This window comes from Erinaceus europaeus, chromosome 8, assembly GCF_950295315.1.
Source record: "Erinaceus europaeus chromosome 8, mEriEur2.1, whole genome shotgun sequence".
NCBI classification, from domain to species: Eukaryota; Metazoa; Chordata; class Mammalia; order Eulipotyphla; family Erinaceidae; genus Erinaceus; species Erinaceus europaeus.
Genome location: NC_080169.1, coordinates 70,200,841 through 70,219,479, shown reverse-complemented (window position 1 = coordinate 70,219,479; position 18,639 = coordinate 70,200,841). Strand labels below are relative to the sequence as shown.

The 18,639-nt window shown below is 39.4% G+C and overlaps 1 protein-coding gene across 8 annotated transcripts in view; it reads left to right on the top strand.

Annotated features, from left to right (window-relative positions):
- PHTF2 (putative homeodomain transcription factor 2) overlaps positions 1 to 18,639 on the top strand; it is a 129,326-nt gene that overhangs the window by 28,040 nt on the left and 82,647 nt on the right. The gene's annotated exons all lie outside the window — the stretch shown is intronic.

Sequence of the window (18,639 nt, the reverse complement as noted above, 5' to 3'; positions counted from 1 at the left end):
AATTTCAAAATAAGTTTGGTCAGTGTAATATTTCATTTAGAAGTACAAAAGAACAAATGCTTATTTAAAACACAGTGACCTGTTTGCTCCGGAGGAATGTTTATATAGTTTAAAATGTATGTTGTTTTGTAGTATATTAAATTTTTGTTGTATGGAATGAATTGTGTTTGTTTTCCCACATTAAAACATTTTTAATGCTTTACTCTTCAAGATCCTCTTATAAAAATATTATCACTTATTTAAAGCTTTTCTGATAAATGAAAAAAATTAAACACTTTCTTAATGTAGTCAAATTGGAACTAAGTGATAATTGGAACTGGTTAAAGATTAGGCAAAGCTAACAATACATTCTGTTTTCAAATGTGCTATGCTTTTTCTTGGTAGAACATACCATAGATATACAGTGTCATATTTTTCATATAAATCGCTAAATTAGAAGTATTAATGCTGATTGACAGTCTCATGTGAATCTGAACTACTGTGATCTTTATTTTTAAACTTCCAATTAACTTAAAAATAAATTGAAAAAAAAACTAAATTAAATTCACATAGGTCTTTGAAAGTTTGTCTTAATTTCTACTTATAAAAATAAGCTTATTAAGCATTTTGTTTGACTTTCTATGTTTAAACATTTTAAACTTAACTACATGTTTTATATGTAGAATATACTAGATTTACTAACCTTCATTGGGATTGGAAGCTTTGAACCATTATATTGAAATACAATTAGTACAATAGCATCCATCTATCTTATGGTCATTTAACAAGTAGTTTTGGATTTGTACAACCAAATAAATCTGAAGAACATCTATTATAAATATCATAATATATATTTAACAAATGTAAACACATATTTTATGTTAGAAAGTCACCAGAACTGTTAAGCAGAGTTTACTTTTTTCTTCTTGTAAATTTAATTGAAAAATATTTTTAAAAGATTTTAAATGTGTGTGTGTAAGAGAGAGAGAAGAGAAGAGAAGAGAAGAGAAGGGAAGAGGAGGGGAGGGGAGGAGGAGGAGGAAGAGAGGGACAGGACAGGACCAGATTATCACTCTGGTACATGTGCTGCCAGGGATCTAACTTGAAACCTTATGCTAGAGAGCTGAATGCTTTATCCACCACACAACTGCCAGGACCACGTCATTTTAAATTCTTTAGAGCTCAGTGGTTTTAAAACCAAAACTCCTAATATTCAGCTCTGGTAAGGAATTACGGAGATTGAGTTACAAATGTAGGGTGTGAGATTTATGGGTTTTCATAATATATGTAGGTTTTCATAATTATTTGGAAAAAAATACCGATGTTATGTTGGAGATCTTTGCCTTTGTGACTCATTTGGTGGCTTCCAGTTTACAGTAATAGATATCACTGTAATAATGACATTTAAAAAAGATTTTACATTTATTTATTTTCCCTTTTGTTGCCCTTGTTATTGTTGTTGTAGTTATTATTGTTGTTGTTATTGATGTCATCATTGTTAGGACAGAGAGAAATGGAGAGAGGAGGGGAAGACAGGGGGAGAGAAAGATAGACACCTACAGACTTGCTTCACCGCCTGTGAAATGACGCCTTTGCAGGTGAGGAGGCAGGGGCTCGAACCGGGATCCTTACGCCTGTCCTTGTCCTTTGTGCCATGTGCGCTTAACCCACTTAACCGCCCGACTCCCTGTAATACTGACTTTTATCTTCTTGAATATTTGTTTGTTTGGTTGTAATTTACATTTCCTGTTGAAAAAATTGTGACCTTTTACATTTTTTGTTTTTAGTATTGAACACTAGCTCCAAATACCATTACTTAATTGGTGAACTGGACCTAAACATGTGGTCTTAGGTATGAATTTTCCAGGAGAAAATAACTAAGGACAAATTGTTTTAAAGATTTTATTTATTTATTAATGAGAAAGATAGAGGAGAGAGAGAAAGAACCAGACATCACTCTGGTACATGTGCTGCCGGGGATTGAACTCAGGACCTCAAGCTTGAGAGTCCGATGCTTTATCCACTGCGCCACCTCCCGGACCATACAGGACAAATTGTTTTAAAAGCAGGAACCAATTGATTTCCCCCTCTCATATTAATTAACTAGTGATTTATATGTCTACATTTTGCTAGGAGTGTACATAAACACCATTCCCACCACCAAAGGGCTGTGACCCATCCCTCCCGCCCACTCCCACCCCCCACTGGCCCAGGAAGCTACATGTCTACCCCTCATCACTGGGTTTTTACTTTGGTGCCCTACTTACAATTTGATCAGGTTCTGCTTTTAGTTTCCCTTTCAGATCTTCTTAGTCAGCTTCTGTTGATGAGTGCGATCATCCCATACTCATCTTTATCTTTCTGACTTAGTTCACTTAACATAATTCCTTCTAGCTCTGTCCAAGATGGGTCAGAGAAGGAGTAGTTAATTAATATGAGAGGGGGAAATCAATTGTATGTCTCAAAGTTTCTCAAAAGACAAACTGAATCTTTTTAATATATAGGCTGTGTATTTGATATGCGGACTCTCTCAAAAGCCTAGACCAAGTAGATTAGAAGCATCCAATAGCACAGCTATATACAAGATACTGGGTACTGTACAGCAAACCATAACAAAGGGACTTTTCAAAGTTAACCCAATTAACAAATAAAGTGATGATAATATTAACTATCGATTGTCTTTTTGAACCCTAAGACAGCAGGAACCTCACATCTTTACTATAGAGCCCCTACTTCCCCCAGTCCTGGAACCCTTGGATAGGGCCCACTTTCCTGTATGCATCTCCCAATCCGAACCAATCCGAATAATATTGCATCCGCCGATCACAACCTAACCAAAGCAACGATTGCCATCTCAATATGCTTCACCTCAGACTGTATCCAGAGACTTCACGTGTGGAATGACAACCCTTCAACTTCATTACTCGGGTGAGACCTTTCCTTTTATAGTACACTCTAATTTCATCTCAGGTAGTTCACTTTCTAACAAAGTCCCATAACCTAGATATACACCAGTTTCTGTGAGAGAGAGCTTATGTGCACATGTATCCATAAACTACTGCAAAATATATACCTGAAAGCAGAAGTACACTAGAGTTTGCAGTTCCAGATGCCACCTGGATGCTGGCTAGGCTTCCCTGGATTGAAGACCCCACCAATGTGTCCTGGAGCTCAGCTTCCCCAGAGACACACCTTACTAGGGAAAGAGAGAGGCAGACTGGGAGTATGGACCGACCAGTCAACGCCCATGTTCAGCGGGGAAGCAATTACAGAAGCCAGACCTTCTACCTTCTGCAACCCTCAACGACCCTGGGTCCATGCTGCCAGAGGGCTAGAGAATGGGAAAGCTACCATGGGAGGGGGGGGATTATGGGGATTGGGTGGTGGGAATTGTGTGGAGTTGTACCCCTTCTACCTTATGTTTTTGTTCACTAATCCTTTCTTAAATAAAAAAATTAAAAAAAAAAAAAAAAGCAGGAACCATTTTTTTTTTCCTGCCATGGGCCATTTAGATATGCATAGTATCTAACATGGACGATACAAATTTATCAATTTAAAATTTAGGTCTTAATGTTGCTGTGAAAAAAGTTCTGGTTGTCTGGCCAGGGCCTAAGTGCTCAAGGGACCTTTATGGTCCAATGACTGGATTTTCCCTACACATTTTAAAATAATTAAATGTCTACTGAAGATATAATATATTTAATAAATTATTCTTTGCATGGTTTGTGTCAAATTTTTTAGAATCCTTTTTTCTACTCTTAAGCATTATTTTATACATAGTCATGAATAGCTTGAAAGTTTCTTTTTTTTTTTTTTACTTCTCAACTTTTATCTTTATTTTTTTTAATTTATTTTTTATTTAAAAAAGGATAAATTAACAAAACCATAGGGTAGCAGGGGTACAACTCCACACAATTCCCACAACCCAATCTCCATATCCCATCCCCTCCCCTGATAGTTTTCCCATTCTCTATCCCTCTGGGAGCATGGACCCAGGGTCATTGTGGGTTGCAGAAGGTGGAAGGTGTGGCTTCTGTAATTGCTTCCCCGCTGAACATGGACGTTGACTGGTCAGTCCATACTCCCAGTCTGCCTCTCTCTTTTCCTGGTAGGGTAGGTTTCTGGGGAAGCGGAGCTCCAGGACACATTGGTGGGGTCTTCAGTCCAGAGAAGCCTGGCCGGCATCCTGATGGCATCTGGAACCTGGTGACTGAAAAGAGAGTTAACATACAAAACCAAACAGATTGTTAAGCAATCATGGACCCAAAGGTTGGAATAGTGGAGAGGAAGTGTTAGGGGTATACTCACTGCAAACTCTAGTGTACTTCTGCTTTCAGGTATATATTTTGCAGTAGTTTATGGATACGTGTGAACATATGCTCTCTCTCACAGAACCTGGTGTATATCTAGGTTTTGGGACTTTGGTAGGAAGTGATCCACCTGGCATGGAATTAGAGAATACTATGAAAGGAAAGGTCTCACCCGAGTGATGAAGCTGAAGGGTTGTCATTCCACACCTGACGTCTCTGGACACAGCCTGAAGTGAAGCATGCTGAGGTGGTACTCACTGTGTTAATTAGGTTGGGATCGGCGGATGCAATATTTATTTGGTATGAATTAAGAGAAGCATGCAGGAAAGTGCACTCCACCCTAAGGTTCCAGGACTGGGGGAAATACAGACTCTATAGTGGAGATGTGAGGTTCCTGCTATCTTAGAGTTCAAGAAGACAATAGATAGTTATTGTTATAATCACATTATTTGGTAATTGGGTTAATTTTGAAAAATCGCTTTGTTAGGATTTACTGTATAATACTCAACATCACCATAATTTATGTCCTTTGACATTATTTGTATATAGCTGTGCCAACGGTTGCTTCTGTTCTCCCTGGTCTAGGCTTTTGAGAGAGTCAACATATCAAAGACTCAGCCTATGTATTAAAAAGACTCAGTCTGTGCTTTAAAAAGTTTGAAATACACAATCAATTATCCCCCCTCATTTATTAGAGATTTATATGACTACAAATTAATAGGAGTGTACATAAACACCATTCCCACCACCAAAAGACTGTCCCATTCCACCCACCAAACCCCCCCCCCCCCACACACACACACACACACCGCCCCGGGAAGCCGAGTATCCACCCTCACCCTCACCCCAGGGTTTTTACTTTGGTGCCCTGCTCCATATTTAGTCAAATCCTGCTTTTAGTTTCCCTGGCTGTTCTTCTTTCTCAACTTCTGTTGATGAGTGGGATCATCCCATACTCATCTTTATCTTTCTGACTTAGCTCACTTAACATAAATCCTTCTAGCTCTGTCCAAGATGGGTCAGAGAAGGTGGGTTCATTGTTCTTAATAGCTGCATAGTATTCCATTGTGTATATATACCACAGCTTTCTCAGCTACTCATCTGTTGTTGGGCACCTGGGTTGCTTCCAGGTTTTAGCTAGTACGAATTGTGTTGCTAGGAACATAGGTGTACAAATATCTTTTTGGTTGGGTGTTATGGAGTCCTTGGGGTATATCCCCAAGAGAGGAATTACTGGGTCATATGGTAGATCCATGTCTAGCCTTGTGAGAGTTTTCCAGACTGCTCTCCAGAGAGGCTGGACCAATTTACATTCCCACCAGCAGTGCAGAAGGGTTCCTCTGTCCCCACAGCCTCTCCAGCATTTGTTGCTGCTGTCCTTTTTGAGGTATGCTATTCTTACAGGAGTGAGGTGGTATCTCAATGTTATCTTTATTTGCATTTCTCTGACAATCAGTGACCTGGAGCAATTTTTTATGTGTTTGTTAGCCTTTTGGATCTCTTCTGTAGTGAATGTTTTGTTCATATCCTCTGCCCATTTTTTGGATGGGGTCATTTGGTATTTCGTTGCTAAGTTTGCTGAGCTCTTTGTGTATTTTGGTGATTAGTTTCTTGTCTGATGTATGGCATGTGAAGATCTCCCATTCAGTGAGGGGTCTCCTTGTTTGTGTGGTAGTTTCTCTGTTCTTGTTTCTTAAGTTCTACCTATAAATAAGATCATCTGGTAATCATCCTTCTCATTTTGACTTACTTTATTTAACATGATTCTTTTAAGCTCTATCCAGGATGAGGCAAAGGAGATGACACCATCATTTTTAACAGTGGTGTAGTACTCCATTTTGTATATATACCATGTATACCACAACTTTCTTAGCCACTAATCTGGGTTGGGATGCTTCCAAATTTGGGATGCTATGAACATAGGTGTACATATACCTTTTCAAATGGGTATATTCGATTCCCTTGGAAACTCATGAGGTAGATTCATTTCTAGAGGTCTGAGAAATCTTCAGATTGTTTTCCACAGAGGTTGAACCAATTTGCTTTCTCAACAGCAGTGTAGAAGGATTCCATTATCTCTATATCCTCGCCAACAATTGTTATTGTCTTCTTGCAAGGGCAAAGTGATATCTCATTATTGTCTTCATTTGCATCTCTCATAATCTTTGGAGTATTCCTCTCCCCCCATGTCTGTTGCCCCTTTGGATTTCTTCTTTGGTGAATATTCTGCCCATACCCTTTCTCCATTTTTTGACTTTTTTCTTTTCTGTTGCTGAGTTTAGTGATTTACTTCTCTCTCTTGCTTTCTTCCTTTCTCTCTCTCCCTTCCTTTCTTTTTTTAAAATTTATTTATTTATTCCCTTTTGTTGTCCTTGTTTTTTGATTGTTGTAGTTACTATTGATGTCGTTGTTGTTGGATAGGACACAGAGAAGTGGAGAGAGGAGTGGAAGACAGGGGGAGAGAAAGATAGACACCTGCAGACCTGCTTCACTGCCTGTGAAGCGACATCCCTGCAGGTGGGAGTGGAGGCTGGAACCGGGATTCTTCTGCTGGTCCTAGCGCTTTGCGCACATGCGCTTAACCTGCTGCGCTACCGCCCGACTTTCTCCTTTCTTTTTTCCTTCCTTTCCTTTCCTTTCCTTTCCTTTCCTTTCCTTTCCTTTCCTTTCCTTTCCTTTCCTTTCCTTTCCTTTCCTTTCCTTTCCTTTCCTTTCCTTTCCTTTCCTTTCCTTTCCTTTCCTTTCCTTTCCTTTCCTTTCCTTTCCTTTCCTTTCCTTTCCTTTTCCTGTCTTCCCTTTCTTTCTTTCCTCCAGGATTATTTCTTTCCTCCACACGAATCCACTTCTCCTGAAGGCCATTTTTTCCCATTTTGTTGCCTGTTGTTGTTCTGGTTGCCATTGATATTATTGTTGTTGGATACAACAGAGAGAAATCAAGAGAGGAGGGGAAAACAGAGAGGGGGAGAGAAAGATAGATACCTGCAGACCTGCTTCACTGCTTGTGAAGCCACCCTTTTGCAGGTGGGGATCTGGGTGCTCCAGCCTTGATCCTTGTGCTGGTCCTTGCGCTTTGCGCCATGTGCGCTTAAACCACTGCATTACTGTCCGACCCCCGTGATTTCTTTATATATTTTATTAGTCCTTTGTCTGATATATGGCATATAAAGATCATCTCTCATTTGGTAGAGTCTTTCTGTTTTGGTGGTGGTTCCATTTCTGTGAAGATGCTTTTTAGCTTAATGTAGTCCCATTGATTTATTTTTGTTTTCCTAGTAAACTCAGATGGATCAAAGATTAGGATGTTAGATCATTTAGAAGAAACCATTGGCAGAACTTTTTGCTGTAAACTTTCAAAACATCTAGATCTAACTTTTTAGCTATAAATGAAAAAAAAATGTTGAAAGGGAACTATTTTAGAAATTAACCTTTCTAGTTTGTTTAGTTTATAGATGAGTAAATTGAATCACTGAGAAATAGTGGAACTCAACTGAATTAATTTTTTATTTTTAAGGCCTGCTACAGAAATCCTCTCTGTACTACTATGAGTTACAGAAGTTCACTTTTTGAACAAGTAGTATCTGTGTTTAATTTAGATAGCAGATTCAACTCCCATGGGTGATGAACATGGAAAAGTAAAAAACAATACCTTGTGCACTTGTTCCTTAGCAATATTATGTGCCTCTATATTCTGCAAAAACCAACACCAAGGGACTCTTATATTTAATACTCCTGAGTATAAAAGTACTGAGTTCACAAAGACAATATTAGTAGAAAATTATTTCTTATCTTAAGGGTTTTGAGACTCTTCATTATGTTTAGGTACTAATAGTACATAAATATCCAAATACTTGGTATTTATGTTTGTCCTCTTTGAATATTCAGTCTTTGGTAATAGAATGCTTTCCCTCTCTCTCTCTCTCTCTCTTTTTTGTATGTTAGAAACTAGTGTCTAAATAGCATGCAACATTAGTGAAATGTTGCAGTTCTCTTGCTACCTTACTATGACTTCTTTGAATAAATATAAGCTATTCCAATAAAGGGAAACATTCATTGTTTACAGCAGTTGCCAGATGTGGTGTCTAAAAATTATTGTAACTGTTTATTTAGTTATAAGAAGATTGATTCAAAACAAGTGTGTGTTTTGTTTTTTAATAGAGTTGAAATTCCGTTGGAATTTGGGAAGAAAAAAATTTTTTGATGTACTGGAAAACTGGTTTCTAACCTTTGTCACTTTCTGATGACTAGATTTAAAATAGAAATGTTAGGGACATAATATTTTCCAGTTATATTCCAAATATCTTGCAGTCCGTTTATCTTTCCATGGTAACTGACATAGTGGTGAAATAAATTGGCAGCCTAAAATTAGGCAAATATGCCAGCTTTGAAAAGGTCTGAAGGTGTCTGAAACACTGTGTTAACATGCTGTATGTTTATAGTTCCACAAAGAAAGACATTTATAAATGCTGTTTAACTGGGTAAACTAGAGCCTTAATTGCTCTTTGTCAAATGGAGCATAGAGTTTTTTCAAATGAAAAATGTTAATTTAGTACTAAGGATCGATGTACCAGAACAAAATGCAGGAGAAAGGTAGACAACCTAGACATTTTCAATCTGAATTTTTGCTCCAAAACATTATATATACATATATAATTTTGAGAGGCATTTTTCATTTTTAAAATTATATATTTATTTCATATTGGATAGAGTTGGAGAGAAATTAAGAGGGGAGGAGGAGGTAGAGAGGGAAAGAGACAGAGAGACACCTGTAGCCCCGCTTCACCACTTGTGAAGCTTTCCCTCTGCAGGTGGGGACTGGGGGCTTGAACCCAGGTCCTTGCGCATTGTAATGTGTACACTTAACCAGGTATCCTCCTGGCTGGCCCCATTAGGATATATTTTAAAAAGATTTATTTTATTTTATTTTATTTTATTTTATTTTATTTACTTGTGGGGGTGGGCACAAATGAAAATCAGAGCTGTACCTTCACAACAGTTGATATGGAAGCTTTCTACCTTCCTGCTCTTTCCTTTTCTCTACTCCCTTTCCTAGCCATTTCCTTTTCCAACTTGCCACTTCCGTTTCAAAATATATAAAAGCGTTGTCTCTGATCAATAAAGACAGAGTTCCTGCGTTCCTGCTCCACTACGAGTTCCTGGGCTCTCTCCCGTCGCTGAGTAAGCAGCAGCCCAAGTTGGCTCCAGTTGAGTTCTGTCCAGCCCAGAGAGCACGTGCCCGGGAAGAAACACTCTCATGCTAGCCTGGCAGAAGAGGAGGGTGTCTGGGCCTAAGTAGTAAATATTTGATTAGACAACTTATAGTGCTTTCTCTAGCCCTTTCTACTTGACTGCCATACTTATTATGTCTAAGTCTAACCACAGAGAATTATTACGTACTTTTGCTTTGAGGTATATAGTTGTCCCTAATTTATGGATATGTGTATACATGAACTTAGTCTCCTAGGCCCTAGCCTATATCTAGGGTCTGTAACTTTGTTTAGAAAATGCACCATTTAAAATGGAACTGGGTAATTTCATATGTTAGGAAAAGTCTCACCAGATTATTGGAGGAGGAAGGGTTGACATCTCAGGCTTGGTGTCTCTGGATACAATCAGAAGTGAAGAGGCAGTGGCAGCGTAATGTGACATGTTGGCACTGGTGTGTTGATTTAGTTGAGGTCAGCAGATGCAGAATAACAGGGTAGGGGATTGGGTGGAAAGGCATCAAGAAATACAAGCAAAGTCCCAGATGTTCCAGGACTGGAAGAAATGCTGATTTTAAAGAGAATAGAGGTTTCTTACAGTCTTGGAGTTTAATAAGGCAACAGATAATAATAATTATTATCTTATATAACTTTTTAATTAGTTAATTTATTTCCCTTTTGTTGCCCTTGTTTTTTAATGTTGTTGTATTTATTGTTGTTATTGATGTTGTAGTTGTTGGATAGGACGGAGAGAAATGGAGAGAGGAGGGGAAGACAGAGAGGGGGAGAGAAAGATAGACACCTGCAGACCTGCTTCACAGCCTGTGAAGCGACTCCCCTGCAGGTGGGGAACCGGGAGCTCAAACTGGGATAATTAGGCCAGTCCTTGTACTTTGTGCCACGTGCACTTGAGCCGCGATAATAATAATTATTATTGTGAGCACTTAACCAGGTGTGCCTCCACCTGGTCCAGGATAATTATTATTGTAACAAAGTTATTTGAGAGCTTGGTTTACTTTGAAAATCCTATGGATAGGATTTACTGTATAAAGGTGTATATCCTGTAGATATAACTGTAGTCCTTTTTTAAAAAATAAGTTTTTCTTGTATTTATTTATTTGATAGAGACAGCCAGAAATTGAGAGAATGGGGGAGAGATTAAGAGAGCTAGAAAGAGACAGAGAGACACCTGCAGCAGTGAATCACCACTCGTGAAGCTTTCCCCCTGCAGGTGGGGACCAGGGGCTTGAACCTGGGTCCTTGCGCACTGTAACGTGTGCTCTCAACCGGGTGAGCTACCACCCTGCTCCTGTAGTCCTTAGTAACAATTTTATGGCCACTTGAACTCTTGTAAATTACAGCAAACCCCTCCCCTCTTCTCCTGCCCTTTCCCTTCCCTTCCCCTCTTCTCTTTTTTTCCCCCTTCTCCTCCCTCCCTCCTTCCCTCCCTCCCTTCTTTCCTTCCTTCCTTGCTACTAGTTTATTCACAGCACATCTCTGGCAGCCCATCCCCCATTTTTTCTTTCTTTTATTTCATGACAGTAATTGAGAGGAAATAGGAACTAATGAGGAAGAGAGAGAAACCTACAACACTGTTTCACTGCTTGAACCCAAGTCTGTGTACATGGTAAAGTGTGTGCTCTACTGGGCATGCCACTTCCCTGCCCAGCAAACCTTTTCTGCCAATAGTGATGATAGTAGTTCAGGTTCCTTACTTTTTCATTCTGTGGAATTTGACCTAAGTAGTAATAATTTGTGTTAACATTTTCCTCATTTAAATTTTATCCTGTATTGGTAAGTGGAAGGAAGTCAAACAGGCTACTGTATTTTATTTTTTTTTTTTTCCTCCAGGGTTATTGCTGGGGCTCAGTGCCTGCACCATGAATCCACTGCTCCTGGAGGCCATTCCCCGCCCCCTTTTGTTGTCCTTGCTGCTGTAGCCTTGTTGTGGTTACTATTGTTGTTGTTGATGTCGTTCATTGTTGGATAGGACAAAGAGAAATGGAGAGAGGAGGGGAAGACAGAGAGGGGGAGAGAAAGATAGACACCTGCAGACCTGCTTCACCGTCTGTGTAGCAACTCTCCTGCAGGTAGGGAGCTGGGGGATCAAACTGGGATTGTTAGGCCGGTCCTTGCGCTTTGCGCCACATGTGCTTAACCCACTGCACTACTGCCCAACTCCCTACTATATTTTATTTTTAATATGTTATGGTCTCATTTTTTTATTTCAAATGATTGAACTGGAATGGTATGTTAAGTGTCTACTTCCTAAAATACAGAGGTATTTAAATAAGACATGTTAATAGTCTTGACATTATAATTAAGATACAGCTTTTCATGCTATTTATAATAAACTTAGAAATATGTAAACAAGAAAGTCTCTGTAATATTGACTCATACTGACATGGCTTAGGATGCTAAACCAGAATGTATTTTATGGCAAACACTAAAAGAATGCAAGTAAAGCATATACATCTCTTCCTTGTCTCAGACTGCAGTATTAAGGGAGAGGAAGCATTAAGTAATTCTTTGAAGTAACTTAATAGCAAACATATATTGAGTTAACTCTTAAGCATCTACTATTGTTAGCTCAGTGTTTAAACATACTTAATTCTTCTAGCTACTCTGCAGTTACTAACAGTATTAACTATTTTATGTAGTATATGGGCTGAGTAAGTTGGCTTCAAAAAGACTTATATATTCTCATTTTCCTTCTTTGTATTCTGATCTTTTTTTTTTTTTTTTTTTTTGGTGGGAGAGCATGGAGGGATCATCCTCAAGAGTTTGCCACTCTGAGCTGGCTTTTTCCTATAGAAATATATTTATAGAGAAAGAGACAAATGGGGCCAGCTAGTGGTGCACCTGGTTGAGTACACGTTACAATGCACAAGTACCTGGGTTCGAGCCCCTGGCCCCCACCTGCAGGGGGAAGGCTCTGCAAGTGGTGAAACAGGGTTGCGGGTGTCTCTGTTCCTCTCTGTCATCCCCTTACCTCTCAATTTCTGGCTATCTATCCAGTAAATAAATAAAGATAAAAAAAGACAGTACTAGAGCATTCCCCCAGAGTGGTAGAGGCCTGCTTGACCTTGGGTCTTATATTCATTTGCTTTTCCTGCCAGCAGAGCAGACATGGAAGTCAGATGAAGCGGACTTTTCAGATAGTGATTAGCTTTTCTTTGTAATGTGTTGCCTTCCTAAGATAAATTTTAATTACCTTTATTCAAAAGAATAGCTGTCTGTCACAACTGCTACTCTTAGTAGCAGAAACCATTTTCTCAGATAGGAATCAAATAATATACTCCCTATCAATATTTCAGGTATATCCATCTGTGGCTTGCCATGATTTAGTTTTAAGCAGTCATGCATCTAAAAATAGCTCTTGGGAGTCAGGCAGTAGCTCAATGGGTTAAGTGCACAAGGTGCAAAGCATAAGGATCCCGGTTCGAGCCCCGGCTCCCCACCTGCAGGGGAGTCGCTTCACAGGCGGTGAAGCAGGTCTGCAGGTGTCTACCTTTCTCTCCCGTCTCTGTCTTCCCCATCTCTCTCCATTTCTCTCTGTCCTATCCAACAGCACCACCAATAACAATAATAACAGTAACTACAACAATAAAATAAAAAAGAAAAAGAAAAATAGCTCTTACTTAAAAAATTCTTTTAAAAAATATTTTTATTTATTATTGCATAGAGCTAGAGAAATTTACAGGGAAGAGGGAGATAAAGACACCTGCAGACCTGCTTCACCACCTGTGAAGCTTTATCTTTGCAGGCGGGGACCAAGGGTTTGAACTTGGTACCTTGTGCACTTTAATGTGAGCGCTTAACCAAGTGTGCCGCTGCCTTGCCCCTGCTCTTACTTTTTTTGTGTATTCATGATTATAATTAAAAGTCCAACTTCTCTTTCTTTTCTTTTTTTTTCTTTTTCATTTTTTTATATTGCTCCAGGGTTATCATTGGGGCTTGATGCTTGCACTATGAATCCACTGCTCCTGGCAACCATTTTCTCCATTTTTGTTATTGGATAGGACAGAGAGAAATCGAGAGAGGGGGAGAGAAAGATAGACACCTGAAGACCTGCTTCAACGCCCTTGAAGTGACTCTCTTGCAGGTGTGAAGCCAGGGCTCAAACCATGATCCTTGCACGAGTACTTGTGCTTCACATTGTGTGCATTTAACCTGGTGTCCCCAATTTCTTTCTCATAGAAGAGTCTAATAATAATATTATTATTTTTTAAATTTCTTTATTAGGGAATTAATGTTTTATATTCAACAGTAAATACAATAGTTTATACATGCATAACATTTATCAGTTTTCCATATAACAATACAACCCCCACTAGGTCCTCTGTCATCCTACTTAGACCTATATTCTTCCCCCGGCCCCCTCACCCCAGAGTCTTTTACTTTGGTGCAATACACCAATTCTAGTTCAGGTTCTACTTGTGTTTGCTCTTCTGATCTTGTTTTTCAACTTCTGCCTGAGAGTGAGATCATTCCATATTCATCCGTCTGTTTTTGACTTATTTTACTTAACATGAATTTTTCAAGGTTCATCCAAGATCGGCTGAAAACAGTGAAGTCACCATTTTTAATAGCTGAGTAGTATTCCATTGTGCATATATACCACAACTTTCTCAGCCACTCATCTGTTGTTGAATACCTGGGTTGCTTCCAGGTTTAGGCTATTACAAATTGTGCCGCTAAGAACATATGTGTACACAGATCTTTTTGGATGGATGTGTTGGGTTCCTTAGGATCTATCCCCAGGAGAGGAATTGCAGGATCATAGGTTAGGTCCATTTCTAGCCTTGTGAGAGTTCTCCAGACTGTTCTCCACAGAGTTTAGACCAATTGACTTTGCCACCAGCAGTGCAAGAGGGTTCCGTTGACCCCACACCCTCTCCAGCATTTGCTGCTGTTCCCTTTTCTGATGTATGACATTCTCACAGGAGTGAAGTGGTATCTCATTGTTATATTTAGTTGCATTTCTCTGACAATCAAAGATTTGGAGCATTTTTTCATGTGTTTCTTGTCCTTTTGGGTCTATTCTGTGGTGAATGGGGTTATTTGTTTTCTTGTTATTGAGTTGGGCAAGCTCTTTATATATTCTGGTTATTAGCCTCTTGTCTGATGTATGGCATGTAAAGATTTTCTCCCATTCTGTGAGGGGTCTCTGGGTGTAGGTAGTAGTTTCTTTTGCTGTGCAGAAGCTTTTTAATTTGATGTAATCCCATAGGTTTATGCTTGCCTTAGTCTTCTTTGTAATTGTATTCATTTCCTTGAAGATGTCTTTAAAATTTATGTGGAAAAGAGTTCTGCCAATATTTTCCTCTAAGTATCTGAGTATCTGGTCTGACATTAAAGTGCTTGACCCACTTGGAATTTACTTTTGTATTTGGTGAATATAGCGTTTCAGTTTCATTCTTCTGCATGTTTCAACCCATGTTTTCCAACACCATTTGTTGAAGAGACTCTGCTTTCCCCCATTTAATAGTCTAGGCACCTTTGTCAAAGATTAGATGTCCATAGGTGTGGGGGCTTACTTCTGGACTCTCAATTCTATTCCAGTGGTCAGTGTGTCTATTCATGTTCCAGTGGCAAGCAGTTTTGATGACAGTGGCCCTATAATACAATTTGAGATCTGGGAGTGTGATGCCTCCAGTTCTGTTGTTTCTTCTCAAGATTGTTTTGGCAATTCTAGGTTTTTTCTGGTTCTAGATAAACATTTGCAGTATTTGTTCTATTCTCCTAAAAATGTGTTTGGGATCTTGATGGGGATAGCATTAAATTTGTATGTGGCTCTGGAGAGTATATTCATTTTGATGATGTTAATTCTGCCAACCCATGAATATGGAATATCTTTCCACTTCTTTGTGTCTTTTTCAATTTCCTTGAGTAGTGACTCATAATTTTCAGTATACAAGTCTTTCACTTCTTTGGTTAGGTTTATTCCTAGATATTTTATTGTTTTTGTTGCTATAATAAAAGGAATTGATTTCTGGATTTCAGTTTCTTCTAACTTAGTTTTTGCATAGAGGAATGCCACTGACTTTTGAATGTTAATTTTGTAGCCTGACACCTTACTGTATTGCCTGATGATTTCCAAAAGCTTCTTGCTGGATTCCTTAGGTTTTTCTATGTATACTATCATGTCATCTGCAAATAGGGAAAGTTTGACTTCTTCTCTTCCAATCTGTATGCCTTTAATTCCTTGCTCCTGTCTGATTGCTATGGCAAGAACTTCCAACACTATGTTGAATAGTAATGGTGATAGTACCTGTCTAGTACCTGATCTGAGTGGAAATGCTTCCAGTTTTTCACCATTGAGTATGATGTTGGCTGTAGGTTTGCTATATGTAGATTCCACTATCTTCAAGAATTTTCCATCTATTCCCATTTTTTGTAGTGTTTTGATCATAAAGGGATGTTGTATTTTGTTAATGGCTTTCTTTGCATCAATTGATATGACCATGTGGTTTTTGGTCTTGCTTTTGTTGATGTGGTGGATCATGTTGATTGATTTACGTATATTAAACCAACTTTGCATTACTGGGATAAACCCCACTTGGTCATGATGAACAGTCTTTTTAATAAACTGCTGTGTCCAGTTGGCTAGAATTTTGTTCAATATTTTAGCATCTGTGTTCATCAGAGATAATAGTCTGTAGTTTTCTTTTTGGTTTTGTCCCAGTTTGCTTTTGGTATCAAAGTGATGTTGGCTTCATAGAAGCTGGCAGGGAGTATTCCAGTGTCTTCAGTCTTCTGGAAGACTTTTATTTTTTTTAATTTCTTATTTATTTAATTTTTTATTTAAGAAAGGATAAATTAACAAATCCATAGGGTAGGAGGGGTACAACTCCACATAATTCCCACCACCCAATCTCCATATCCCACCCCCTCCCCTGATAGCTTTCCCATTCTCTATCCCTCTGGGAGCATGGACCCAGGGTTGTTGTGGGTTGCAGAAGGTGGAAGGTGTGGCTTCTGTAATTGCTTCCCCGCTGAACATGGACGTTGACTGATCAGTCCATACTCCCAGTCTGCCTCTCTCTTTCCCTAGGAGGGTGGGTCTCTGGGGAAGCGGAGCTCCAGGGCATATTGGTGGGGTCTTCAGTCCAGGGAAGCCTGGCTGGCATCCTGATGGCATCTGCAACCTGGTGACTGAAAAGAGAGTTAACATACAAAGCCAAACAGATTGTGGAGTGTTGTTAAAATTTTCGGAGGCTCTAGCTGGGCGGGCTAGGTTCACGGGCGGGTAACAGAGACGCAGAGACAACGGCTGGGCAGGGAAGCTGTATTTCTTTATTCAGGAACAACGATTCATAAACTAAGACAAACTAATCACCAAACAGAACTCTGCTGTCTCTTTGCGGCGGCGCAAGCACTCTCACTCTGGAACTCAGGAACCCTGGAACTTTCTTTTACTCTTGAACTCTGAAACTCTTCAACTGTAGAACTCTCTCTTACTCTGTAACTCTGAAACTATGGAACTCAGGAACCCTAGAACTCTGGCGGGGTTCCTAGGGGCGGGGCCAAGCGGGCCCGCGAAAACTAACTGGACTGATCTAATTCTCTTGGTGGGGGAGGGCTAGAACAAACCAATGTAAAGCATACGACAGTTGAGCAATCATGGACCCAAAGGTTGGAATATTGGAGAGGAAGTGTTAGGGAGGTACTCACTGCAAACTCTAGTGTACTACTGCTTTCAGGCATATATTTTGCAGGAGTTTATGGAGACATGTAAACATATGCTCTCTCTCACAGAAACTGGTGTATATCTAGGTTTTGGGACTTTGTTAGAAAGTGATCCACCTGGGATGGAATTAGAGAATACTATGAAAGGAAAGGTCTCACCCGAGTAATGAAGCTGAAGGGTTGTCATTCCACACGTGAAGTCTCAGGACACAGTCTGAGCTGAAGCATGTTGAGGTGGCAATCATTGTGTTGATTAGGTTGTGATCGGCAGGTGCAATATTACTTGATATGGATTGGGAGAGGCATATAGGAAAGTGGGCCCTATCCCAAGGTTCCAAGACTGGGGGAAATATAGGCTCTCTAGTGGAGATATGAGGTTCCTGCTGTTTTAGGGTTCAAAAAGACAGCGGATAGTTAATGTTATCATCACATTATTTGTTAATTGGGTTAACTTTGAAAAGTCCTTTTGTTAGGGTTTGCTGTACAGTACTCAGTATCTTGTATATAGCTGTGCTGTTGGTTTTTTCTGATCTACTTGGTCTAGGCTTTTGAGAGAGTCCGCATATCAAATACACAGCCTATATATTAAAAAGACTCAGTTTGTGTTTTAAAAACTTCGAGACATACAATTAATTTTCCCCCTCTCATATTAATTAACTAGTGATTTATATGACTACACTTTACTAGGAGTGTACATAAACACCATTTCCACCACCAAAAGACTGTGTCCCATCCCTCCCATCCACTCCCACCCCCCACTGGCCCAGGAAGCTGCATGTCTACCCCTCACTACAGGGTTTTTACTTTGGTGCCCTACTTACAATTTAGTCAGGTCCTGCTTTTAGTTTCCCTTTCAGATCTTCTTAGTCAACTTCTGTTGATGAGTGGGATCATTCCATACTCATCTTTATCTTTCTGACTTAGTTCACTTAACATAATTCCTTCTAGCTCTGTCCAAGATGGGTCAGAGAAGGTGGGTTCATTTCATTGTTCTTGACAGTTGTATAGTATTCCATTGTACATATATACCACAGCTTTCTCAGCCACTCATCTGTTGTTGGGCACCTGGGTTGCTTCCAGGTTTTAGCTATTATGAATTGTGCTGCTATGAACATAGGAGTACACACCTCTTTTTGGTTGGGTGTTATGGAGTCCTTGGGGTATAATCCCAGGAGAGGAATTACTGGATCATATGGAAGATCTGTGTCTAGCCTTGTGAGAGTTTCTGGAAGACTTTTAAAAGTAAAGGAATTAACTCTTCCTTGAAGATTTTGTAGAATTCATTTGTAAAACCATCTGGTCCAGGACTTTTATTTTTGGGAAGGTTCTTGATAACTGTTTCAATTTCATTAGCTGTGATGGGCCTGTTCATGTTATCTTGTTCCTCTTAACTTAATTTTGGAAGTGGGTAGCTATCTAGGAAATCGTCCATTTCTTCCAGGTTCTCTAGCTTGGTG